Source organism: Sus scrofa, chromosome 3 (genome assembly GCF_000003025.6).
Source record: "Sus scrofa isolate TJ Tabasco breed Duroc chromosome 3, Sscrofa11.1, whole genome shotgun sequence".
Lineage (NCBI taxonomy): Eukaryota > Metazoa > Chordata > Mammalia > Artiodactyla > Suidae > Sus > Sus scrofa.
The window spans coordinates 55,527,522-55,555,293 of record NC_010445.4 but is presented as its reverse complement, the minus strand read 5'-3'; the positions used below and the strand labels follow the sequence as shown (position 1 = coordinate 55,555,293).

At 43.2% G+C, this 27,772-nt stretch overlaps 1 long non-coding RNA gene across 1 annotated transcript in view; it reads right to left on the bottom strand.

Annotated features, from left to right (window-relative positions):
* The window catches only part of LOC110259978, a 40,002-nt gene continuing 12,230 nt past the window's right edge, over positions 1–27,772 (bottom strand). The window contains exons 3-5 of the long non-coding RNA XR_002342531.1: positions 4,632–4,766; positions 1,595–1,803; positions 1–599 (exon numbers count right to left, since the gene is read on the bottom strand). This is a non-coding gene — a long non-coding RNA (uncharacterized LOC110259978). The remainder of the gene's footprint in view (positions 600–1,594; positions 1,804–4,631; positions 4,767–27,772) is intronic.

Sequence of the window (27,772 nt, the reverse complement as noted above, 5' to 3'; positions counted from 1 at the left end):
ATTCCATATGTCGTGGGGCAGCCAAAAAAAGAAATGAAAAAAGATAAGAAAACTATTCTGGGTATTTTGGATGGAGGGACTATCACACAGGAGATTGATTGCAAATTGTTGGAAGGGCTGAATGAAAAAAGAAGGGGCAGAAAAAGCAAAGAGGATGGATACCCAAGGATCAGAGAGGCTGCTGGTGCCCCTCCCCCCCTCCAGGTGGACCCCTGGAGCTTGCATCTGCTGCTGCACTATTGGAGAACTGTTGCTATTGGTCTGGAGCCCCGAAAAGACGCTGCCTTAGCCTGGGTGGATAGACACTGGAATCATGCCACGCCCACTGCTCTTGCAGCTGTGCCTTGTTGCAGTAACAACTTGCTGTTGCCAGTAACTTCCAGCAACTGCCACAGTGTTAGAGGCAGAAGCAGGAAGCTTCTCTCCTTCCTCTGCCTTCTAATCTCCAGCCATTGCTTCCTATTGGCAGATACTAACAGAAAGCCCGCTCCAGGAAGCCAAGCAACTGTAGCTAGCTTGCTCCCAGCTCCAGCATCACACAGCAGAGGATAGAAACGCAGCAGCACAGGAAGCTGGAGACAATGGGTAAATAACCAAACCTGTGTCAGAATAAAATAGTTAGGCATTCTTGAAAGTGAAACCAAAGCTTTCTGGAAACAAGAGGGAATGGAGCCTATCAGATCTTTCCATTCTGGTGGGACTAAAACTCTAGAAAACACCTTTTACATTCACATTACTCTTAAGCGAAACTGTTCACATGTCCCATCACAATACTGTCACTAGGAAAGAGAAGTCTTTTCTTTCAAATAGTGATGTTGTTCCTACTCTTAGAGGTGATTTATTGCACTGTAGCATTGCCCTGAGCTTCCAAGAGGAAGGGCAAGCTTCAGTGCCTCTTAGCCTTTGGATTGGTTGGGTCAGATCTGGGGAAGCTTAAACCCTCCTACGGCCTGCAGCCTGGGGGCACTGTGATTCTTATTCTTTTTTTTTTTTTTTTTTTTTTTTTTTGTCTTTTTAGGGCCACTCCCTCAGCATATGGAGTTTCCCAGGCTAGGGGTTAAATCAGAGCTACAGCTGCCAGCCTACACCACAGCCACAGCAATGCCAGATCCAACCATGTCTGCGACCTACACCACACACCACCAGATCCCTAACCCACTGAGCAAGGCCAGGGATCGAACCTGCATCCTCATGGATACTAGTCAGATTCATTTGCACGGAGCCATGACGGGAACTCCACAATTCTTATTCTTACTGAACTTTTCTCCTGGTACCTCTCCTCAAAGCAATTTGTGTCATTTGAAGAGGTTTTTTTTTTTTTTTTTTTTTTTTTTGGCTGCCCCGTACTGTATGGCGTTCCCAGACCTGGGAACAGATTTGAGCCCCAGTTGTGACCTAAGCCATAGATGCCTCAACGCCAGATCCTTAACCCACTGTGCTGGGCGGGGGAGTGAACCTGTGTCCCAGCACTCCCAAGATGCCACATATCCCGTGGCACCACAGTGGGAACTCCTCACTTGAATAGTTCTCTGACCATAGACCGAAAATCACCCCTTTAAGTGCCAGTGGGGGCAGAGGGAGAAAGGGTACCTACTGTCAGGGTCGGTGTCATTGAAACGGTCATCACTCCAGCTTGCTGTCCTTACATGTACTTGGCTGGTCTCTGGTGACACTTATTTTCTTCCTTATTCCTGGGGGTTGTCTTCGAGCTGATGACTTTTGGGATTTGCAGATTTCTCAATGTAGTGCTACTTCTTTTTTTGTCTGTAGGTTATTTCTCCAGGGAGAAAAAGCACTCATTTCCTAAAATCCATATGAATGTAAAGAAAAGCAGAATGCTACTTTTTGAATATGAGCATTTTCACTGTGTTTTATTTAGTGAAAAAAGCTGGGCAGCACCAATATAATTGTCTGATGATTTATCTGCCTTGTCCACTCAGCTGTTACAGTGCCTGAGGTTGGGGACCACTTACTCACCACTGTGTGGGAGGCACACGGGAGCCACTGCCTGCATTCTTTGACAGGATGAAGGAGAACTTTTCTCTGAGCCTTAAAGAATGGGTGTAGGGTTTGGGCAGATATTGAGGAAAAGGAAACAAGCATTACAAGAGAAGGAGGAGCAGAGACACAAAGAGAGTTTGTGTCACACAGCGTTCATGGTACCCAGGCAGGGGGAGTAAAGAGGAGCATCATGGGAAACATGGCAGGTTCTGAACCCTCTGCAGGAGAGTTTGGATCTCAGGCTTTGGAAAGAGGAAAATACTGAAGATTGCTGAATAGAAAGCAACGTTATAATAAATTACTCAAGGTGAGAGGCGTCCTTCTGTCACTAACACCAGCTAGAAAGTTGCTGTGCTTTTTTTCCTGGAAGAAAAAACAATGTGTCTTATGACCATCCAACAAATATTTGATCACTGCTACTGTACATCCCATCTACATACCTCTACCAGAGGCCCTTAGCAAACATTTGCTCATTGCTTTGATTTTGCTTCCTATTTTATTTTATTTTATTTTATTTTTTTGTCTTTTGTCTTTTTTGTTGTTGTTATTGTTGTTGCTATTTCTTGGGCCGCTCCCACGGCATATGGAGGTTCCCAGGCTAGGGGTCCAATCGGAGCTGTAGCCACCGGCCTACGCCAGAGCCACAGCAACGCGGGATCCAAGCCGCGTCTGCAACCTACACCACAGCTCACGGCAACGCCGGATCGTTAACCCACTGAGCAAGGGCAGGGACCGAACCCGCAACCTCATGGTTCCTAGTCGGATTCGTTAACCACTGCACCACGACGGGAACTCCTTGCTTCCTATTTTAAATGTTACATTGGTCCAGCGTCAAAATCACAAGGCTTAAGATAAGACGGAGGAGTTCCCATTGCAGCTCATTGGGTCAAGAACCCGACACAGTGTCTGTGAGGATGTGGGTTCTATCCCTGGCCTCACTCAGTGGGTTAAGGATCCAGTATTGCCACAAGCTGCAGTGTAGGTTGCAGATGGGGACTGGACCCAATGTTGTGGTGACTGTGGCATAGGCTAGCAGCTGCAGCTCTGATTCAGCCCCTAGCCTGGGAATCTCCATATGCCGCAGGTGCAGCAGTAAAAAAAAAAAAAAAGGAAAAAAATAAGATGGAGAAGAGAGAATGGACAGTTCTCTTTTGTAAATGCGTATTCTAATATTAGTGTCTCAGATGGAACTGGTAATATCATCGCTTCAGAAACAAATGGAATTGGACTTCCTGTGTGGCTCACAACAGAAACAAATGGAACTGAGAGCTAAAGTAACTCTTCAGGGAAAAGAATCTTCCAGAATTTTGAACACTCCATTCAACTTTATTCAAGTTAGCCTCTCTAGAAGGAGTTTGGAAAGGTAGAAATGGTATAAAAAATCAAGAATACCATCTGAGTATAAAATCTGGGGGCATAGAATTATCAATAAAATATTCCCAGACCATCTTCATGGAGCGCTTAGTAAAATTAATTTTGTCAAAATCCTCTAAAATGTTTTTTGGTAGCAATTTGCTTTGTGAACTTAAAAATGCTGACCAAGGGGACACACTGAGAGAGTGACTCGCCTCTGGTTCTTCTTGGGAATAGCATAGAGGGACAGCAGTGCAAGGTCTTACCCTGGAGGTAAGGCTGTGTCAACCAGGCCTTCCCATGTTAGGGGGCAAGAGAACAATGTTCATTTTTTGTTTCTTGGTTTTGTTTTGGCCACGCCTACAGCATTCGGAAAGTCCCTGGCAGGGGATCAAACCTGCACCACGGCAATAACCCGCACCACAGCAGTGACAATGCCGAGTCCTTAACCACCAGGCCACCAGGGAACTCCATGAGAACGATTTTAAAAGAAAAACCTGAACACAGTTGAGTGCAAATACAGAGGCCTCATTCGAGAGGAACCCAAGTCTTGTGCCATTTGGGTTCCTATTCTTTTTTTGGGGGGGCTCCCAGGCCTGGTTCACAGTCTTGAGCCATCTTCCTGTCCTCAAATGTCAACTTCTTTCACAAGCTGAAGAGTTGCCCCAATCTTTCTTCACTGAAAACCTTCTGTTCCTGTTGGTTTTCCTCCTAGAGGCTGCATCTTATCTAAAGCTTCTGCACACCACACCAGATAAATGTATTGAGTAATCATTACCTATTATTAATCAAGTAACAGATACACAGGTAGAAAATTAAAAGTTCTGATTCACGGCAATAAACGACCGACTCAAAGATGGCTGGCCGTTCACAGACTAGTGGGTGTCCCAGGATACAGGGCCCTGACGCTTGCACCTGCCCTGGAGGGGCAATTGAAACAGGACTGAAACCAGTGGAACTCATCAAATCTCTCCTTCCAAGGCCTTTGAAACAAAGACATGCAGTCTCATTGAGTAGAAAGGCAGAAGCAGGAAGACAGGGGATGGAGTTGGGAGAAGCCATGAGCAAAGGGGTAGAGAGGAAAGTATAGAGAAGCAGGTCCATAAAAGGGCAAGGGCAGCAGGTGGGGGGAGGGGCAGAGATGAAGCAAGAGTGAGGCCATGGCTGGGGCTGCCTTTGGGGACGAGCTGCTGTGGGAGCATGGCAGGGCTGGAACAGGCAGACTTGAACTTGTTTATGAGGTGGCAGGTTTGGGGTCCTGCTCTTGGCAAACTTACCATCACATGACTGTACGAAGAACAGAGCAGAGGATTTGAGGAAAACTGCAGGTCTTCACAAATAGGACTGGAGTCTACTTGTGAAGGACCAAGGACTCTTGCAAGATGACATATTCAGATTCAAAAATGAACATTCTGGAATCAAAGGCAGACAAGCTTTTTACATCACCCACGGCTTATATTATGTGCTCTATTATTCCACACTCCTGTCACCCATGAGTTGAAAAATTAGGTAATTATACTTTTTTTCAGTTTGAAACTTGAATTTAAGACAATTGAGCCTGGATTGAAGGGGTAGAGAAGCAAAAAAGCCCAACCTCACCAAGGTGGCCTGAGATCTGACAACACAGAGAATTGATCAATGTATCTTACTGATATACAGATCCTAAAACCATCCTAGGACAAAAATGACCTATTTCTGGAATTCCCTGGTGGCTCACTGGGTTAAGAACCCAACTGTTATGAATGAGGTTGCCAGTTCCATCCCTGGCCTCACTCAGTGGGTTAAGGATCCAACATTGCCATGAGCTGTGGTGTAGGTCGCAGACACTGTTAGGATCATGAGTTGCTATGGCTGTGGTGTAGACTGGCAGCTGCAGCTACAATTTGACCCCTGGCCTGGGATATTCCATATGCCATGGGTGTGGCCCTAAACAACAACAATAACAACAACAAAATGAAATAAAGAAATATTGAGGAGTGGGACTCTGAAATTTCTACTAGGATGTGGCACCATGGGCTTATAATGAAAAAGTATAAGAACTACTCCTAGTTAATGGAAAAATAAATTGGAATTGTACTGGAAAAGTGCCCAAAAGAACTTGCCTCAAATGAGAACTGAGTCTTTATTAGAAAAATCAGATAAGAGTTTTTTTTTTTTTAAGTTGCTTTCAATCATCTAATGGTCCTTATAATTTACTGTTCCAATTGCCCTCCTATAAAGGGGCATTCCATTTTACAGTCAAATATTATTGTAATTGTGAAAGTTCCTCCTCCCCAGCAACCTGAAATAACTGTTCTTCTCAAGTGAAAGCTTCAAACTTGCCATGAATGATGTGCCAATTTCTTCTTCTTCCTAGCACTAAGGGAAAAGTCATCATCTTGGCCTCTGCAGAGAAGAACAAATATTTAGGAAGCTTCTTCCTCATGAACTTCAGCCTTTGCTATAGTTGCCATCTGACAACATATAATATTTATTTCCTGTTCATCAAATGTTTGCTGAGGGCTTATGGTATTCTGGAACACACAATTGAACTCAGGTCTTCAGTTTGTTTTGGGTGAGAGGTAAGGGCGGGAATAGAGCAAGAAATGAGGTTGCCAAGAAGGATTGGGGTTTGGAGTCAGTGTTTTTTGCAGGGGAGGATGTTGGGGGATTTGGTGCTGGCGTAGGAGTTTGGATTTGACTCAGTAGATGATATGAAGTCATTGGAAGTTCTGGAGAGTGACTGGTTAGAGGGTAGGGTCAGGAGGTCCTCCTGGTGGTAGGCAGCACAGTGGGTGGCAGCAGGTTGTGGGTGTGTGGGTGTGTGTATTCCAGGCAAGAGTTAATCCATCCTAATGGAGAGCTGCTATAGGGCCAGCTGAGAAGAGGGCAAAAGTGGCCTTGAGATTGTGAGGCCAGTGATGGGGCCAAAGGCAGCTTTCCAAACCAAGGCAGAGATCACAGGGAAGGAGAAGGTCAGATGGCAGGTGACGTCCACGTTGGCCCTCCTGAGTCAGAGCTGTTAAGAGATGCAGGCGTGTCGCCCTTTGGCAGGAGCCAGGCATGAACATGAGAATTTAACAGAAAGAGTAGGTGATGCCAGCAAGATGGGGACAGATGAGGGCTGAGAAGGAACCATTGGGTTTATCAACGAGTTCACTGGCCACCTTCACAAGGGACATTTCAGAGTAGGTCAGCAAAGGCTCCATGGCCATTTGCCAGGATGAGTGGGTGGCAAGGAAGTGAAGGCAGCTTGGGCTTGCTTTGTAGGAATAGAGTGGAGTCATTTTGCTTTGTTTCTAAGATCAGACACATTTGAAGAGCAAGAGAAAGGGGATCTAATGATAAATGGTCATCGCCCCCATCACAAGCTCCATTCTACTGAGAGTCTCCTTTTGGACTTGACAGCTTAGTATTCTGAGCCATTCCTATGCCTCTGCTATTTTTCTATAATTGCAAATAAGAATGAAATAAGAGTAAATAGAGCTAGCATTCCCAGAACATTCTCACTCTTCCAAGCATCACATGAAGAAATGTACACATATTAATTAATTTAATCTTCACAATGACACTAAAAGTTTGGGACTCTCATTTTGCCTGTTTACACAGCAGGAAACCAAGGCAAGAGACATTCAATAACTTGCCTAAATTCCCAAAACTAGAAAGTGGCTAGGCTAGAACATGGCCCAGGAGACCTGCAGGTGTCTGTACCCTTGACCGTGATGCTGACCTCCCCCAACCACGGCAATGGTCTTACAGAGTCTTAGGGATTTTGCAGAAACCAAATATAATTGTAGAAAGCTTTCAAACATTCCTTTTATGTTTAGACTGGCTCATGTTAGAGTGACATGGGCTAAGTTCAACATCACTTGCTCCAGGGCAAAGAGTTATGGAGGTGAGCTGGGAAATCTGCCAACATCACAAGCCCAGAAGTGGGGACCCCTGAAGCTAGGAGGAATCCTAAAGCCCCTCTGGCCAGGTACTTCCTTGCACATAAAAGAATGATCATTCAGAGCAGTAGAGCATCTTGGCCAAGATCATATACCTGGCGAAGGGCCACCTAAGACTGAAACTCAATATTCTGAGTCTTTCCACTGCACCCAAGGGGGCTAGAGTGAGGGGGACAGAGGAGGGGTGTATCCTGAGAGAGGAGGAAGCAGCGGGGCAAGGCTGTACACAGGAACCCAGCTCAAGGTGAGGGTGAGTGGTGCTGACCTGTCCACAGGCTGCAGCCCGCTTCCGGCCTTTTCCTGGGTCTGCATATTCCTTCCAGTCATTGGGCCTGACTCATTCTCTTTCTTTTTCCCCTACCCCCGCCCCCTACCTCCAGGTCACACACTCTCTGCGCCCAGACCAAAGCATAAGTGAGGCCTGGTACATGAATGCTTAAAGGATGTTTTATTACTTATTTTTATTTTTTAATTTATTTGAGTATAGTTGGTTTACAATGTTGTGCCACTAAAGAATGTTTTTAAAATAATTGATGAAAAGATACATGTGCCCCAATGTTCATAGCAGCACAATTTACAATATCCAAGATGTGGAGATCACCTAAATGTCCATCAACAGATGAATGGAAAAAGAAGATATGGTACATTTACACGATGCAATACTACTCAGCCATAAAAATAGAATGAAATAATGCCATTTGCAGCAATATACATGGATCTAGAGATTATCACACTAAGTGAAGTCAGAGAAAGACAAATATCATATGATATCACTTACATACATGGAATCTCAAATTGAGATGAATGAACTTATTTATGAAACAGGGAGAGACTCACAGACATAGAAAACAAACTTAGGGTTACCAAAAGGGAAAGGGGATGGAGGGGAGATAAATTAGGCCGTTTGGATTAATAGATACACACTACTATATGTACAATAGATAAGCAACAAGGACCTACTGTAGGTAGCACAGGGAAGTACACTCAGTGTCTTATCATAAAACACAATGGAAAAGAATATGAAAAAGAATACATCTCTCTCTGAAGGGCTTTGCTATAAACCAGAAAGTAATACAACTTTGTAAATCAACTAACTTCAATTTAAAAATTACTTAATTGAGGGAATTCCCTTCATGATTCAGTGGTAACAAAACTGACTAGTGTCCATGAGGATGCAGGTTCAATCCCTGGCCCTGCTTAGTAGGTTAAAAGATCTGTCATTGCGTGAGCTGTGATGTATGTCATAGATGAAGCTCAGATCCTGCGTTGCTGCGGCTGTGGCATAAGCTGGAAGCTGTAGCTCCAATTCAACCTGGGAACTTCCATATGCTACAGATGCGGCCTTAAAAAAAATTACTTAATCAAGCCATACATAAGTGAAAGGTCAAGAGAAGAAACATGCATAGGAAAAGTAGTTCCATGGATCTCCTTCCGATCCACTAGAGAAGCAAGAAAATAATCTCAGCAGAATCCTTTTGGATCCTACAGAATGAAAACACATGACTTGCACTGTGCAGACCGTTTTTAGGATTTGTCTGCTTCTTTGCACATGGAGCCTTGCAGAGTCTGAACTGCAGACGGTAATCTTCACCTTGGAATGGAGTTTCACCTGACTGCCAACAGGGATGCAGGAATGTGAAAACACTGAATGAGTGTCTCTCACAAAAACAACTTTCCACCAAAAAGCTTACTGTGCAAACACCACTGCTGTCTAAATGGCCCTCCACATAGGCCGAGACACAAAAAGCACATTTTGCAACATAACTGCCTCTCCCAAAGCTGTTACAGTTTTTTTGGGCAGTGTTCAATCTTGTTAGCAGTAGAGGGAGAAGTTGTTACCATCCAGTGAGCATCTTCTGTGTTTGGCTTGGAGATGGGTTATATTTTGAGGCCATTCTTTTTGTATGATTACATTAAATGACTTAAGGAAAATGCAAAAGTACTAACTTTTCCCATCAAAAATATGACTCGTTTCCAGCTTGAATTTGAGAGTATGAAAGAGGCCGTTATTTATAGGGGTTTGATTTTATGGACACTGCAGTGACCATAGACAAAAAATAATAGTAACTTTTCTTGGTGATTACTGCCCAAACATTAGTACTTTGTTATGGCTTTATCACTAAGTTTCAGGATTTTTCCTTTGTAAATTATCTTGATCTTGGTAATCACTCTACATTGTATACATACAGGAAAGCATCACGTTGTCTATGTTAAATATATACAATTAAATTTGTCAATTACTTCTCAATAAAGTTATTTTATTGTTATTATTATTGCTTTTTTAGGACCCCACCCACGGCATATGGAAGTTCCCAGGCTAGGGGTTGAACAGAAGCTACAGCTGCCAGCCTACACCATAGCCACAGCAACACCAGATCCCAGACCCACTGATCGAGACCAGGGATCGAACCTGTGTCCTCATGGGTAGTAGTTGGATTCATTTCTACTGCACCACAATGGAACTCCACAATACAGTTATTTTAAAAAGAGTGAATAAGGAGTTCCATTGTGGCACAGGAGAAATGGATCCAACTAGTATCTTTAAGGATGTGGGTTTGATCCCTGGCTTCGCTCAGTGGGCTGGGGATCCAGCATTGCCATGAGTTGTGGTATAGGTCGCAGACGCTGCTCGGATCCCAAGTTGCTGTGGCTGTGGTGTAGGCTGGCAGCTACAGCTCTGCTTTGACCTCTAGCCTTGGAACTTCCATGTGCCACAGGTGTGGCCCTAAAAAGCATGCCCACACAAAAAAAAGGAAGTGAATAAGCCTGGTAAGGGCACAGCATTATATCAAGACTGACACAGCCCTGTGGGCCCAGACAGGCATAGAAACAAGTGCAAGAGTCAGAGTGAGAACATTTCCAGCTCAGTCACAATTTTTTTTTTCTTTTTAGGGCCACACCCACAGCATATGGAGTTTCCCAGGCTAGGGGTCAAATGGGAGCTACAGCTGCCGGCCTACACCATAGCCACAGTAACATGGGATCCAAGCCACATCTTCAATCTACAACCCAGCTCACAGAAACACCAGATCCTTAACTCACTGAGCGAGGCCAGGGATCGAACCTGCAACCTCATGGTTACTAGTTGGTTTCGTTTCCACTGTGCCACAATGGGAACTCCAATCACAATTTTGAATGACAGCTGAGATCAGTCCCTGAGTCAGGGAGGCAGGAGGGAGTGGTAGGGGCTGTCGAACAGGAGACCACCCAGCGTGTCTGACCCAGCGTGTCTGCCCAACTCTGGACAACTCCTCCCTCTTGGGGTTGGAGGTTCAGATCTAGTTATTCCCAAGAAATTGAAATTCTGGTTCTTACGTTCATTTTCCTATGTTAAAATAGCAGGAGGAGGGGTTCCTACTGTGGCACAATGGAATCAGTGGTGTCTTGGGGCCCACTGAGATGCAGGTTTGACCCCTGGCCCAGCACAGTGGGTTAAGGATCCAGTGTTGCCACAGCTGCGGCGTAGGTCGCAACTACGGTTTGGATCTGACCCCTGGCCCCCAAGAACTCCATATGCCATGGGGAAGCCAAAAAAGAAAAAAAAAAAAAAAAAAAAGCAGGAGGACCAGAGAAAACACATTTTATAGCCATATCTGGCTTGTAGACTTTGGCTCCCAACCTCAGTGAAACCCTCTTAGTCATCACTGTCTGAATGTGAACCAACGCACGTTGCCCTTAGACTGTTTGAATCCCAAGGTTTCCATTCCGTATATGTGTTATCCATGAATTTGTGGTCTGCATTTTTAATAAAGCAAGAGTTGCATCATCAGCATATATGTAACCTATTATATCTGTATAGGAAGCATTAGGTCATGCCTAGTGCAGTTACATTTAACTCTTCCCAGCCCAGTTTTCACATCTGTAAGTTGAATAGGACATGGGCTGTCCTGCAGGGATGCTGTGAGATCGTATTAGACACACAATATGGAATGCCCTAGGGGAAGGTACCTAAAACGGCAGGTCTCCAAGCTTTGATATTTTTGTCCAAATGCTTGTCCTTAAAGCCAGAGGAAGGAGGATGGGAACAGAATCAGGGGACTGGTGGATGTGGGGAAAGTCTGAAGCCCCACAGAAGGGGATACATTTCCTCATCCTCAGCTCTCCTCTTTGTGTGACTGGTAGAGCCTAATGAATGCCGGCGTAGTGATGTGCCCTGTCTGGGAGCGGTCACCCTGGAAGACTGGACAAAGGGTGAGCAGGTGGCCAGATGGGGTTAGGGAAGCCACACCCCAAGGCAGGAAGTGGCACGGTCACCAGGGAGGGTGGCTTGTGCCTGTGCTTTGCAGCCTGGGCTGGTGCAGGTCTCCTGCATCCCTGAGGTCAGCCCCAGCCCAGACCCATCCAGATGCTATGGTGATCACACTATGTTCATTTTAATAAAAGCGGGTTATAGTCTACGTGTACAATACAATCCTAACTTCCTAAAAAGAAAGGGTGTGTATATGTACACAGGTGTGGATGTGCCAAAATGAAGATGGGGCATGTGAATGGGAGAATTTCACTCTTTTCTTCATACCTGCCATATGGACAGTTTTCCCCAGGAGCCACAAACTCCCAAGTCTAACAGGTCTTCTAAGGTTGCATCTCCAGCTCCCCTCATTAGCATTCATCATTCTGCCGGGCATTTTCTGGAACCTGCTCTGCTCTGCACAGCACAGCAGTGTTCTGTGCCTCTTCTTAGTCTGAACCTGCCTCTGTTCTGTTTCCTCTTGGACTTCCTCCTGCCCTGTCACCCTGTCATGTAATGGGACTGAAGGTCTGGCCCTCAGCCTTCGGCCCCTGCATCTCCTTTCTCCCTGAGCACCCTTACCTGACTGTCCCCCACTGTAAACCAGCCAGCACAGAATGAGCCCAGCGTGGGCTCCCAGTACAAATTACACACTGGTTCCTGTGCTTTGCCCTCCTCAAACCAAACTCATCATCTTTCTCCTAAATACACCTTCTCCTCCCCGCATCTCTAGCTGGAGGATTGCATCCTCTTGCTCACAGCAGCTGACTCTCAGCCTTTGCATCTCTCCCCATCTACCCTGCACTTGGAGTCAGCTGCCAACTCCTATCTGTCTGCCTTTCATCAACTGTACTGGCATTTGGTCTCATTTCTCCCATCTCCTCATTAGGATGAGCCCTGGTGACCTCAGCTTCTGGCAAAGTGTTAGAGAAACCCCTGCAATTGAGCATAAACATAAAAAGAGGATAACAGGAGTTACTGTTGTGGCTCAGTGGTTAATGAACCCAACTAGCATCCATGAGGACATGAGTTCAATCCCTGGCCATGCTCAGTGAGTTAAGGATCCGGCGTTGCCATGAGCTGTGTAGGTTACAGACATGGCTTGAGCAGGGATAACATCTGGGGTCATAAGAGACTGAAACCAAGAACTAGAACCAAAAACTGGGTGCATCCAGAAATAAGAAGTTAGTCTTCATCAGAGAGAAGGCCTGGGAAGTGGTGGGTATGGGAGGGGCACTCCATGAGCCCCAAACTCCTCAGCCTGCCACTCAGACCTGCCCTGGATCTGAAGCTTCCTGCCTCACTGACATTTCCTCAAAAACCCTATGAACATTCCTGCTTCTCCTTCCCCATACTATTCAGAAAAATATGACTTTGAATCATAAGGGGTGTTAAAAAGAGACAGGAGGCCCAAAATAGAGTCACTTGTACCAAGCCCCACATTGGCCTCAGCTCCCCCCGGAATATAATCTTTAACCAATCCACCCAGAATTACCTGGTCAGCACTAATAAGTTAACCTGACCAGTAGGCTGTTTGGTTGCCATAGAAGGGAAACCCTGCCTGAAACAATGCATTCTTTGACAGGGATTTTTCTTTCTCCTTCTTTTTTTTTTTTTTTCTTTTTAGGGCCATCCACAGCATATGGAGGTTCCCAAGCTAAGTGCTGAATTGGAATTACAGCTGCTGGCCTGCACCGCATCCCCAGCAATGCAGGATCCAAGCTGCATCTGTGACCTACACCACAGCTCATGGCAACATCGGATCCTAATCCATTGAGCAAGGCCAAGGATCAAACCCATGTCCTCGTGGATACTAGTTGGGTTCGTTAACCACTGAGCCATGACAGGAGCTCCTGACAATGATTTTCCATCATTGAAATCCTTTTCTTTTCCAGAGTTTGGTGGAGTTCTTTTCTATTGCCAAAGAGGATGCTGTCCACATCATGAATTATTTAATAAAGTCATTTTGATCTTTAAATTTACTCAGTGAAATATTTGCTGTTTAACAGATTTGGTGGCAGCAGTGGGACCAAAGATGATGTCCAACAGTTTCAGGGAAAATGAGAAACACAGGCATGGTACCCGTACACCCCTTCCAGTGCACTGTTTCTCTTGCTGTTTCTGAGGCCATAGGTAAGCTCCCTCTCAGTTCTGAGCCCCACTTTCTTTGCACTGAGCTCCCCATCTAATTGGCTTTCCAGCCCAGGGCTTAGTAGGTCAGCTGGAGTTGGCAGATAGACTCCTTTCCCCAGTTCCAGACCACTCACTGGAGTCTGCTGGTTTAATCCCCACTTAGCTGAGTCTACAGAATTGGTCCATGCTGAGAATTGCTGGTGATACATGTCTCCTTCCTTGGCTGAGCTGCAGTAAACCTTGTGGTTACTGTCTTGGTTTTATAGCGCACGCTTGTCTTGTTTGGTGTAGATAAATGCTATTGTTAACTGGGAGCTAAAAAGCTACAAAAATTGGTATGTGTGGAGCAAACACTTAAAAGCTGTTGAAGAGCCTGTCACCAAACCCAAAGATACCTGTTAGGATAAGTTGGTCACAGAACAAGCTAGATGGACACCAGGTCACCAACCAACCTCAAGAAAACATGTATGCAATGAGGATACACTATAAAACACTGTACCAGAGTTCCCATCGTGGCTCAGCAGAAATGAATCTGACTAGCATCCATGAGGACGCAGGTTCGACCCCTGGCCTTGCTCAGCGGGTTAAGGATCCAGAGTTGCCATGAGCTGTGGCATAGGTTGCAGATGCAGCTCAGATCCCTCGTTGCTATGGCTGTGGCATAGGCTGGTGGCTACAGCTCCCATTAGACCCTAGCCTGGGAACCCGCATATGCTGCTGGTGTGGCCCTAAAAAGACAAAAATAAATAAATAAATAAATAAATAAATAAATAAATACTCTGCACCAGCCCCACCCCAATGGCATATCCCTTTTAGGTATTAGTTTAGCTCTAAGAAACCCAAAGACTTGGTTAAGAGGATTCTCATCACACCACCTCTTGGCACTCTTATTTATTTTATGTCTAAAACCTATGCCCCCTATAAATAGCTAGCAAAAACTGCCCCAAACTTTTAAAGACAACCTAGAATTTTGTGTCCTGAGAATTTGGCTTGGTAGCTGTCAGGTTAGGGGCCCCAAAATATGGCCAGACAGCAATGTGGGTTGCCCGTCATTAGTGGCTAAGGGTCCTATTAACTCAGGGGAATTACAACCTTGAATCACAGTGGCCATCAGGAGGAACATTCCAATTAGATGAGATCATTTAAGAAGTGTACTTGAGGGTTCCTGCCATGGCGGAGCAGGTTAAGGATCTGGCAGTGTCTCTATGGTGGCTCAGGACTCTGTTGAGGCTTGCTTTGATCTCTAGCCTGGTGCAGTGGGTTAAGGGTCCGGCATTGCTGCAGCTGTGACATAGGTGGCAGCTGCAGTTGGGATTTGATCCCTGGCCAAGGAACTTTTATATGCCACTGGTGTGGCCAGAAAAAAAAAAAGTGCATTTGAAAGTAAGGATTTCCAAATGAAACTGGCAGAATGAGATACTTATTTTCATGGGTGTGCCAAGGCTTACAAAAGGCTTTAAGATTCCAAAAAAAGCTTCATTGGAAAATTCAAGATACAAGAGATAGTGAAAATGAAAGACTGTAAGATTGACGTAAATATAACTGCTCCCTTTGGAGTTCCCATTGTGGGGCAGTGGAAATGAATCCACCTCGTGTCCATGAGGATGTGGGTTTGATTCCTGGGTTAAGTGCTTTAAGGATCTGGCATTGCCATGCCTGTGGCTTAGGCCAGCAGCTGCAGCTCCAATTTGACCCCTAGCCTGGAAACCTCCACATGCCATAGGTGCCCCCCTAAAAAGCAAAACAAATAAACAAACAAAAACCAAAACCAAAAAAACCCCACCATGGCTACTCACAATCCTATTTATTTTAGCACTTATTCTGCTAAGCCTTTGTCTAAACTGCCTTTCCACTCCAAAGAGACTTGTTAAAACAGTGACCCTTTAAAATATACCACCTGAAGCTACCAAATATCCTCTTTATCTTTTACTCCTTGGTCCAAGGCCAAACCAAGGGCCACAGTTTAAAAATTTCTTAAACCAGGCAGAATCCTTAAAGGTTTTGTCAATAGCGTACCTCCTGCAATTCATGGATCGATAAAAAGAAAAAGATAGGCCCTTGGTCTGAAGGAACTTGTGACCATGGCTGATATTCAAAGCCTGATAGGAATTTTTGTTTTTAGACCTTTCCCCATAAGCTGACATAAAACAAGTACTCAGAGAGAAGGAAGCAAGTTGGGGATAATGTCATTTATGGTATCACTTAAGTTAATTCCTTGAGGAATTAGAAGCAATTGTCTTTGTCTTGCAAATCTCTACAAAACCAGAAATGCAGCTTTAGAACCCATTCAAAGCCCACTTATTTTTACCGATCCCCAAATCTCACCTCTTCTACTCAAAATGCTTATGGATATTATAAAAAATCAGGACACTGGAAACAAAAATTTTCTTAAGAAAAAGAAGAAAAAGTTTAGTAATTATCCTAGACTTCTGATAATAGACATATATACCCCAAAACTCTAAAGGAAAAATTTGCATTCTCTCTCTGTTCCTTGAAGTTGTAAATCTTATCATGCCTTTGAAATGTAAACATAGTCCACTGTCTCCTGAGACCAAGGAAAGAGACATTTTAAAAATACAAACCGCTGTAGAAGTCTCCCTTGCCACAGCCTCTGTAAGATTACTTGTCCAGGGCAATTACAAATCTTAAAACTCTTCTCCATGAATAGTAAAAACCTTTAGCCATCTGAATGGATAAACTTAACTTGTTCCAACTGTTATTTAAAAACCAGTGAGTTTTATATAGTTATACCTGATTCATGGCAAATTTTTTAATGAAAGCCATAAGATCTGTATTTGTATGTTTATGCATATATCTTTTATGTATATTTTTCTACTTCCGAGTGGTATTACTAAAACTAATTTGTAAAAAATCTCTATTTAATTGCCTTAAACAAACAAGTAACTGCATAAATTTAGTATTCATAAAATTTTTCAAAAGTATAATAGAAACTAACCTAAATATTTTTTAAAGTTCATGTGACCTCAGCTGATTTTTCAGGAAATAAAAGCTAGTTTAAATTTGTTTGTTTAATTAATACAGACATGTCTTTGGAGTTATCAGCATTAAATATCAGCAAAAAATTTTATTCTGCCTAAGTTTACTAAAAGCCAAATGAGCTCATGTTATCTCTGCTATAAAATTTGTCAGGAAAAAAATATATGATTTGAAAGGATGGCTAATTACTTTAATGTCTCGTGAAATTTTCACGAAAAATCTTAAGTCAGATTGTTCAGAACCAAAAAAATAGATGAGATAAAAGGTTTTAGATGAATATTTTAGCACTAATTGTTTTATCAGATGTCTACTTAAATACTTCCCCAGATCTCTTTGGTAACTTACATCCTTAGAGTTTTCCAAAGTTAAATGATGGAAATTTGTTGAATATTCCAAGTAAGATAAAGTAATGAAATACTAGTTACTGATCACAGGTTTATCCATTTTTGACTTTCTTTTATAGAAGAACTAAAGATATTTTGGTATATTAGTAAGCATGATTCTATAACAATTACACTACGAAGAAACATATATTTGTAGAAGTTATAAAAAGTATTTCTCAATTTTCCAAGCCACAGGAAACTGATGTAAAATACAATTCACAATTTCTTTATTTTTACTAGAAATTAAGGTTTCTGAGGATTTAAAAACCTCATATATGTGATTAAATTTACTAGAACTAGTAAAGGAAATAATTCTGTAAGCAAAGAAAGCAGAGTAAGTCTTCTGGCCAAGAGAAGGTATAAAATATAGAGATGCATTTTTGTTAAGGAAAATGAAAATAATTTTGTCCTAAAATAAAACTGATTATTTCAGAACAGGAAAGAAGAAAATGAAGGAAAAAGTATGGACATAGAAAGTTGAGGAGAGAGACCAAGTGAAAGAAAAAAAGAGAAAGGGGGAAAAAGGAACTCTTGCGTGGTCAAGTCGGCTACAAATTAAATAGTTATCATAAGGATTTAAAAATAATCTTTGGGAGTTCCCATCGTGGCGCAGTGGTTAACGAATCCGACTAGGAACCATGAGGTTGCGGGTTCGGTCCCTGCCCTTGCTCAACGGGTTAAGGATCCGGCGTTGCAGTGAGCTGTGGTGTAGGTTGCAGATGAGGCTCGGATCCTACGTTGCTGTGGCTCTGGTGTAGGCCAGTGGCTACAGCTCCGATTGGACCCCTAGCCTGGGAACCTCCATATGCCGCGGGAGCGGCCCAAGAAATAGCTAAAAAAAAAGACAAAAAATAAAAAACTTAAAAAAAATAAAATAAAAAAATAAGCTTTGGGAGTTCCTATCATGGCTCAGTGGTAATGAATCCAACTAGTATCCATGAGGACATGGGTTCGATCCCTGGCCTCCCTCAGTGGGTTAAGGATCCAGGCTTGCCATGAGCTGTGGTATAGACAGCAGACATGGTTCGGATCCTGAGTTGCTGCGGCTGTGGTGTAGGCCGGCAGCTACAGCTCTGATTGGACCCCTAGACTGGGAACCTCCATATGCCATGGGTGCAGCCCTAAAAAAAAAAAAAAAAAGACAAAAATAATAATAAGTTTAATAAGCTTTAATATCAGTAGTGTATGTATATAAAGCTAAAAAATTTTCTTTGCTAAAAGGTCAAAGGTTTCTTGGACTATTGATTGGCTCTTGATAAGAGATTATGAAATGTTTTCCTTTGCTTTTTAGGTAATCACCTTGGAAAGAAAAGATTTTATGTCTTACCAATTGTCTTCATCAGGTCTTTGGTTAAGAAAACTGAGTCTTCTTCACATTAAAAGAGCTAAGTTTTTCTCACAACTCTAACCCTCTGCATTTGCCTTCAGAATCTTTTCTTGTCACTTTGGTTATATAGCTAATTAAGTATTTTTCATCATGATCTGTGATCCTATTTAGTCAAATATCCAAATCTTTTTGATTATTTTTGACAAACTTTCCAAATTCGAAATCTCAGTGAAGTCTTTTTTGACCTGGGACTTTCCAGGAACATCTCAAAAGATTTGTTCTCTCTTTTTATATAAAGGGAGATATTAAACCAATTGGGCTTATTTGCTATGTTAAATTACATGAGAAGTACTGTCAAATGAGTGATGCTAACTCTTCTTAGATTATATTTGTCTGGATATATAGGTTATTAACATAAGTGTTCCAGATATCATATGGAATTCCTAAAATTCTGATATGTCCTGGTACGTTATCAGGCATAATTCTAGTTATTGTCTTAAAATGTTATATGGCACAGAAATAACCAAATTTCCTTGTCAATCCTTTATAAGAAACTCTCTTCGTCTTTAACAATGAGCATTTTAGGAGTTCCCGTAGTGGCGCGGTGGTTAACGAATCCGACTATGAACCATGAGGTTGTGGGTTCCATCCCTGCCCTTGCTCAGTGGGTTAACGATCCCGCGTTGCCCTGAGCTGTGGTGTAGGTCGCAGACGCGGCTTGGATCCCACGTTGCTGTGGCTCTGGCATAGGCCGGTAGCAATAGCTCTAATTTGACCCCTAGCCTGGGAACCTCCTTATGTTGCGGGAGTGGCCCTAGAAAAGGCAAAAAAGACCAAAAAAAAAAAAAAAATGAGCATTTTAAAAATGTCTTTTATCATTTACAAGAATTATTGTTTTACTTTGATGCTTTTGCAAAAGTGTTCCTGCAAAATTGCTTCATCTTCTAGAAGATTCTTTTTTATTTTTTTAAAATTTTTATTTATTTTTTATTTTATTTTTTTGTCTTTTTGCTATTTCTTGGGCCGCTCCCGCAGCATATGGAGGTTCCCAGGCTAGGGGTCCAATCGGAGCTGTAGCCACCGGCCTACGCCACAGCCACGGCAACGCAGGATCCGAGCCGCGTCTGCAACCTACACCACAGCTCACGGCAACGCCGGATCGTTAACCCACCGAGCAAGGGCAGGGACCGAACCCGCAACCTCATGGTTCCCAGTCGGATTCGTTAACCACTGCGCCATGACAGGAACTCCCATCTTCTAGAAGATTCTTGAAAGGACTTTTCACAAGTACAGGTTTCTGATAACTTTAAGATCATAAAACTAAACTGGGTAAGAATTTTCAGAACTAGTAAAAAAAAAATAGGATTCAAGATAAGCAATGAGATCCTGCTGTCTAGCACTGGGAACTCTATCTAGTTGCTTATGATGGAACATGATGGAGGATAATGTGAGAAAAAGAAATGTATGCGTATGTGTGACTGGGTCACTTTGCTGTGCAGTAGAAATTGACGGAACACAGTAAACCGGTGATAATGGAAAAAATAAAAATCATTAAAAAAATGAGATTCAAGCAGAACAAAAATTAATAACCTGGAACTCAATGAACTGAGGAGGAGGATTATAATTTTTATGACCTTTTGTTTTAAAACACTGCTAGTTCCTTAATGCTTTGCTTTTCCAGATTTAAGGAAACTTCCTCTCAAGCTCTCTATGACTTGTAGTAATTTGACAAAATATAACTTTCTAAACAAAGATGAAAGAATTACCTTTCTCCCTTACTGATCAGAATTTGAAAGCTCTTTAAGTATCCTTTTCAATGGCAACATAGTTATTTGCATAAATTCATTACAAATCTGTTCTTGTAATAGAACACAATTGGAATATTGGCTATATTACCAAGGCTTTTACTGGATTGTCATATTTGAGAAAGATACATATAGACTCAGATATGACCAGATAGCTTTAAGGAACCAGGGTTGACTTCATGGAACCAATAGGACCCCTTGGAAAAATAGATTTGATACCTTGCTTACAAGATTCCAGAGAAGCAGTGATCAAGAACATTTAGAGCCAATCACTGTTCTTACCACACTTATGTAAACATTCATAGTAAGTTTAATGCAAACAAATGAGTTTTACTGTGATTATCTTTGACAAAGACAATGAAATGTGGATTATTGTAGACAGAAAAATTAGTTTTGCTCTTTTGTTTACATTGATTCTAGTCTTTGCGGTATTGTTGTATACTTGCAAATTGGACTGGATCCTAAATTCTCATTTCCTCAACTATCTGGCTAGGACTCTCCAAACGAACATTTTCAGTCTTCTCCCCACCCTTCTGATTTGGAATCAGTAAGAAAAAGAAAAGGGCTGCCCTTGACAATCCCTGGAAGGGACTGTGCATATCAGGTCTTCCCCCTTCCTAGATGATGGCCAGACTTCAGCGATTTGACCTTCGCTATGCATCTTAAAGCTGACAAAAGGGTCCACATGACATCTGTCTGTGTGGACACCTGGAGACCTCTAACTGATGAGGAAGAGAAGTAGCTGGCATCGGTGAAGATACAAGACTTTGTATGTGAACGAAACATGAAACTCTTTCTTCTCCTCTTTTTTCCCTTTACTCTGGCATTGGCCTAGAAAGATAATAGCGTCATCCATCTCTCTCAGGCTTTGCCAGTGAGGGAGGTTAAGCTTCAGAATTTAGAACAACTTCTGGTTTCAGGTTAGCAGGAAAGCTAATGGACCCCTGGTTTGACCAGGCAAATGCAACAATCCTTGCAAATCAACCCATTCACAGCACGATCTTGGCAGAAGTGGTTTGTGCCTGGACAGGATTTGTCTTTGTCTGTGATGGTTATCACTCTCCTTGGGCCTATGAATGCCTAGATGGCTGGTGCACAGCCAGGCAATGACTCTTAGGCTCTCTAACTGTGTTCCTAACTTTCCACAAAGGAAGTAAGACATCTTCTTGGTTGACTCCCCTGGATTTATATTATCGAGTTAGAAAAAAATTACCAAGAGGCATTCATAACTCTGGACTCACTTCCTTTGGCAGAGCCACACTTCCCTGGTTAGGAATAAATGTAAAGGAGGATATGATCAGAATCCCCTCCTTAACTCTTGAAAATATTACAGAATCCACTGCCAAAGCAATAGGTGCCCAACAAAAATCTTTAGACTGTTTTTTTTTTTTTTTTTTTTCTTTTTTTAGGGCACACCTATGGCATATGGAGGTTCCCAGGCTAGGGGTCAAATCAGAGCTACAGCTGCTGGCCTCTACCACAGCCACAGCAACGCCAGATCCAAGCAATGTCTGCAACCTACCCCACAGCTCACAGCAACACTGGATTCTTATCCCACTGAGCAAGGCCAGGGATCGAACTTCCGTCCTCATGGATACTCATCAGCTTCATTACCACTGAGCCACCATGGGAACTCCTAACTTTTGATTAAGCTGAAATTCTGATCCAAAGCGGGAAATTGTTAAAAGAAAACAGCAGGCCCCAAGTTAACAAAGTAAGACTGACTACCTAACCAAATTGCAGTCTCAAACCACACCCCTGCCCAGTCCCAAGAGATATAACCTTTAACCAATCCACCTGGAATTACCTGGTCAGCACTGATGAGATTATCCACCAGATAGGCCCTCTGTTTCCCTTGGAGGGACATTTGCCTGAAACAATGCAGTCTTTGCTAATAATTTGCTTTTTCTGCCTCCTTTCTGCCTTTAAAAAACCTTTCCCTTACTACAGCTTGCCAGAACACCCTGCTATTGCCAAATGGGGTGCTGCCCAGTTCAGGAATTATAAAATTAATCAACCATAAAATTGATCTTTATATTTACTCAGTTGATTTTGTATTGTTTAACTGGTGTTGTATGCAATAAAAATGTCTCCTAAAAGAAAGGTGACTGACCAGGGCCCCACAGGCCCTTCCCTGTACAGACCCCTCCCCCACCCTCAATGTCCACCTGCCTCTTTTTTTTTTTTTGTCTTTTTTTTAGGGCTGTACCCGTGGCATATGGAGGTTCCCAGGCTAGAGGTCGAATCAGAGCTGTTGCTGCTGGCCTACACCACAGCCACAGCAATGCCAGATCTGAGCCACATCTGCGACCTATACCACAGCTCATAGCTGCTGGGTCCTTAACCCACTGAGTGAGGCCAGGGACTGAACCTGCATCCTCATGGATACTAGTTAGATTGGCTTCCACAGAGCCATAATGGGAATTTCCTCCTGCCTCTTGTTTGTAGAAAAACTTTAGCCTCCTAGGCCTTCCCTGAGTTCCAAAGAATAAGTGTAATCAGAGAAGTGAGACCATGCAAAGAAATGAAAACTGTCAAGCAAGACGAAATAATTATAGTTTAGCCATTCAACAAAGTTAAGGACTTTTAATTCCTCCTCGAGGACTTTAGACATTATTCTGAACCATGTCCTTTGAACTGTTTTGCAGATACTGAAGTCCCCACCTGGTCGAAGAAGTTAACTGTATGCTGCCCACAAGCACATAGACCAAAGACATGTTGGAACCAGAAGGTTGATAATGTTGACTCCCAGTGACCTCACCACCCACCTATCAGAAGAATGTCCACAAGCTGATCATGCATCCTACAACCTCCCTTCCTCACCCTAACTTTAAAGTCCTTTCCCTGAAAGCCATTGAGGAGTTCAGGTCTTTGAAACACCAGCTGCCTGGACTCTTTGCTTGGGCCCTGCAATAAATGCTGTGTCCTTTCCTCCACCACAACCTGGTGTCAGTAGACTGGCTTTACTGTGTGCGGGCAAGTGGATTCAAGATTGGGTCCATGATGGATATACATCTCTTTAAATCAAAGACCTCTTTTTCAATAAGACTTATGTTAAAATGAGATAATACATATTACTATTTTTAGAAAACACACATTTGTTAATAATTAGACTGCTATGGCATAGATGGTTCTCCCACTATGTACAGACGTGAAGGAACTCTCTCTAACGGGCATCTGCTGGTTTTTGTTTAACATGCACACTGTGGCAGGAACAAAGAGTTGCCTACCATATGTCTCCCATTCTCCTTTACTAACCAAACCCTGATTTTGTTGGGAATGGCAACATGCCCAACTAAATTAATACATTCTCCAGTCCCTCTGACAAATACAGGTGACAATATAGTGAGTTTTTTTGCCATTGATAGTTAAGCAGAAATTGTCAGGTGTGTTCTTACCCTTGACTCTTCCTCCTTCCTGTTGTGTGGAATATGAACCTGATGGCTGGGGCTTTAGCAGCTATTTTATGACTATGAAGACACAGGCCTCACCCACATGGAGAGTAGGGCTGAGGGCAAAGTGGAACCTGGGTCCCCAGTACTTTGTGTAGCTGCCAAACCTGCCTTGAATTGCCTAACTTCAGATTTCTTGTTATTTAAAAGAAAAATAATGCTCCTAATCAGCAGTTCCCAGCTTGGGTTCCCCATCTGATTCACCAGAGGAGACTTAAAAATTATTGTGGCCTGGATCTCATCTCAAAAGATCCTGGTATAATTGATAGGGGGTGTAGCCCAGGCATGCTGTTAAATTTTTTTTAAGCTTCCATTTGATACACAGCAAAAGTTGAGAATCACTGCTGTAACTTTGTTTAAGCCATTGGTTTTGCAGGGTTTTTTTTTTTTTTCTTTTTTTCTGTCTTTTGTCTATTTTAGGGCTGCACTTACAGCATATGGAGGTTCCCAGGCTAGGGGTTGAATCAGAGCTATAGCTGCCTGCCTAAGCCACAGTCACATCAACACCACATCCAAGCCACATCTTTGACCTACACCAATGCCAGATCCTCAACCCACTGAACAAGGCCAGGGATCGAACCTGCAACCTCATGGTTCCTAGTCAGATTCATTTCCACTGCGCCACAACAGGATCACCATAATTTTTTTTTTAAAACAAATTCAATGGCTCATAGATAGATGCTTCTTTCCCTAGGGAATTTCCTGGCCTCAGCCTCCCAGGTGTTTCTAGTTAGAATAAGTGGGTGCTGTTGATGTGGGGCACACAAGACAATTCCTTAGAATTGGACTAATGGGTCAATGTATGAGCTAACAGGGGCCAGGAAAACAGTAAAACTTTAGAAGCAAACATAGGAGAATAACTTCAGGACCTTGGGGCAAGGATATCTTAAACTATAAAAAGCACTAACCAGAAAAGAAAAAAATCGAAAGGTTTCTCTTTTCATTTTACTTTCATTAAAACTGAAAACATCTGTTCACCAAATGATACTGGTAAGAGAATGAAAAGGAAAGTCACATGTGGGAGATGCTGGCACTACCTGTGTCTAACAAAGGACTGATATCCAGTATATATGTGAACCTCAATCCGTCAATAAGAGGCAGTCAACCCAATAGGAAAATGGGCTCAAGACTTGAAAAGGTACTTCCTGAAATGCAATATCCAAATGGCCATAAACACAAAAACGTGCAAATCTCCTTAGTCATTAGGAAAATGCCAAGTAAAACTATAATGTGATACCACTCTCTACTTGCTGTATCATGGTACAAAATGACTAAAATGAAGAAGACTGACAATATCAAATGATGCTCTAAGCATGGAGTGACTGGGAAACTCCACACTGCTGGAGGGAGGGCCATTCATGCCATGACTTTCAAAACTGTCTGGCATTATCCATGAAAGCTAAGTCTTCAATCTTTTGAAAGGAAAAATGTGAAAGCATTTTGGGTTTCTTTTATGACCACCGAAAAATCCCCTTCCTCACCCCTCAATTCTAAATACTGAAAAAGGAAGGAAGGAGGGAGAGAGGGAAAGAAGAAGAGAAGGAAGACAAATTCTGCAAACTTTGACACAAGTCTAAGCTGGAGGGCAACGTAAATCACACACTCTGTCGATAGTAATAGTTCCTGCCAGTGCTTTTTTGGCTGGGAAACATTAATATCCTCATTATATAAGTTATAAAAGGTCTTTAGGAACACACCCCTGACATAAAGTGTAATTGCTGTGTATTTATTTATAGGGGCAGTACGGGACCTAAGTTCCCTCTCCTAATTAGGACAATCTCATTGCAGGTGAGCATGGGTGGCTTCCCTCTTCTGGTCACTGCACCTCTGCCACCATCTACACAGTCCTACGTTACAATTTCATCTACAGGGAAGACATTCTTTCCAGAAGAGGAGGGTGAAGAGCTCAACACAGGTCAATCCCCTGACACTATTGCTCATTTGTGGCCTGGGGGTGGGACCGGACAAAGGCACCATGAATGTCCATCTCTGGCCAGGTGGCCAAGGGCCCCATGCCATCCCAGTTGACTGTGGCTGAGAGACAGATTTGCAAAAATGCCTGCTCCTAATCACGGGAACGGGGTAGGTATCAGGGGAAGAAGTGGCAAGAACATGAAGCTCTGATGACTGCACGGTCACCTTAGGAAGTTTAGAGTTAACCATGAAATTCCAAGTTATAGGGGAATTCCCTGGTGGCCTAGCGGTTAAGGAGCTGGCCTTGGCCACTGCTGTTTGATCCCTGGTCCAGGAACTTCCACATGCCACAGGCATGGCCAAAACCAAACGCAACCCCCTAGAAAACTCCAAGTTATAGGATTGTGTTGTTCTGTAGGATTCTTTCTCCAATATAGCTTCTCTGGGGACTGGAGTTGGAAGAAAATCAGCTACAGCTCCACCACTACCTACTTTGAGATTAACCCAGAGAGGCTGTGATGCCTAAAACAGCAGATTGCTCCACTCCATAAGCTATAAGCCGAACCGCAAACCATGGGGTTGGGAAGCTATGTGTACCCAGAACCCAAAATGCCAAGCTTCAAGACATGCCTGGCATCAGAACACATAGACCAAGCAAGGTGCCCCAAAAGAGATCTCAGGAAGTGCTAGAGGAAGCCCAGCTGCAAAGTGTGGGGCAGCAAAAACCAATCTGCTAAAGCACAAGAGCACAGTTTGCCCCAAGCATGGAGTCTGGTCTCTAAAGATAGGCGCCCGGGAGGATCCCAGACACCAATTCAGTGTGCATGGCCCAAAACAAAAGAGGCAAAAATGTGTGCCTGCAAACATAAAGCAGTCTCTGACTGCCCCATGTCCTCAAAAGTGGGGAATCATGCTGCTTGTCTGTTCCCTGTAGAGATTTTTAAAAGGTCTGTTTTGTTGTTAGCTGCAGAAATTTAAGACAAGTTCCACAAGCTCCAAGGCTGGGTGGACACAAATCTTTCCCTATTTTTTTTGTTTTCTAATGGCTGCACCTAGGGCATATGGAAATTCCCAGGCAGGGACTGAACCCACACCTCCACAGCAACCTGAGCCGCTGCAGTCAGATTCTTCACCCACTGAGCCACGGTGGAAACTCCGGACACATGTCTTAAAGAGCAGATTCTGCACATGTGCTGGATTTGCAGTTTGTGTCACGTTCCTTCTACCCACTCAGGGTATCTCACAGGAAGTTGTTCTTCCTGTATTTTTACAAGCAGATGCAGTGGGACAGAACCTGGTCTGATCCCTGCCCCCCAGCCTTGTTACATGGGCTCCCACTGTGTCCCCTAGGAGCACAGGCTTGGAGGACTTCCTGCTGCGTGTCTGGGTTTTGGAAAAGGTGGAAGCAAATATTGCTTCACCCAGTGTTTCTCAATTCATTTCCTGAAAAGACAGCTGTCTTCTTTCAATTCCTTAAAAAGCGCTCTAACGTCTTTTTAAAGCTATTGTGCAGTTCTCAAAATCTTGACGTCGTAGCATCTGTAAAGAAGCGGTCTAGGTCTGCTTCCTAGAGAGAGTAAGTCAGTTTGTGACTTTATTCATACCATGGAAACAAACAAAAGCCAAAAACATTTAATCAGTTGCCTGTTAGACTCAAAAGAGCCAGTTATCTAACTGAAGTCGAAGCATTTGGTTACTTGGGCAGAAAAACCTATGTTTCTTCAGGTCCTTAGGGCCTGTCATCAAACTCAAAGCATTGGGTTGAATGGAGGAGGGCATGAGGGGGCACGGGACAGAAAAGAGCCATTCCTGACCCTGACCACATTTCTTTTCCTTGCTGGGGGTCTGGAGATCTTTGAGAAAAGAGAAGACACAAAGGAATAACAAAGAAGAATCTGGAACAAATATAAAATTGGAAAACTGGGCAACTGGTGTCTCACGTTAAAAATCATAACTGTTTCACATGCTACACACTATGCAAAGAGTGGTGAGGGCTATGCAAAGAGAGAACAAAAAAGAATGCTGGAGAAATAGGTCCCTTCCCATGAAAGCCTACCGTTTATACAGGGAACCAAACAAAATCAGAGAGGATAAACAGCCTAGTTGAACTGGGCCAGCAGGAGGGTTCATCCAGCCCAAAATTTATGTGTGTGTGTCTTTTTAGGGTCGCACGCACAGCATATGGAGGTTCCCAGGCTAGGGGTTGAATCAGAGCTGTAGCTGCTGGCCTACACCACAGCCACAGTAACG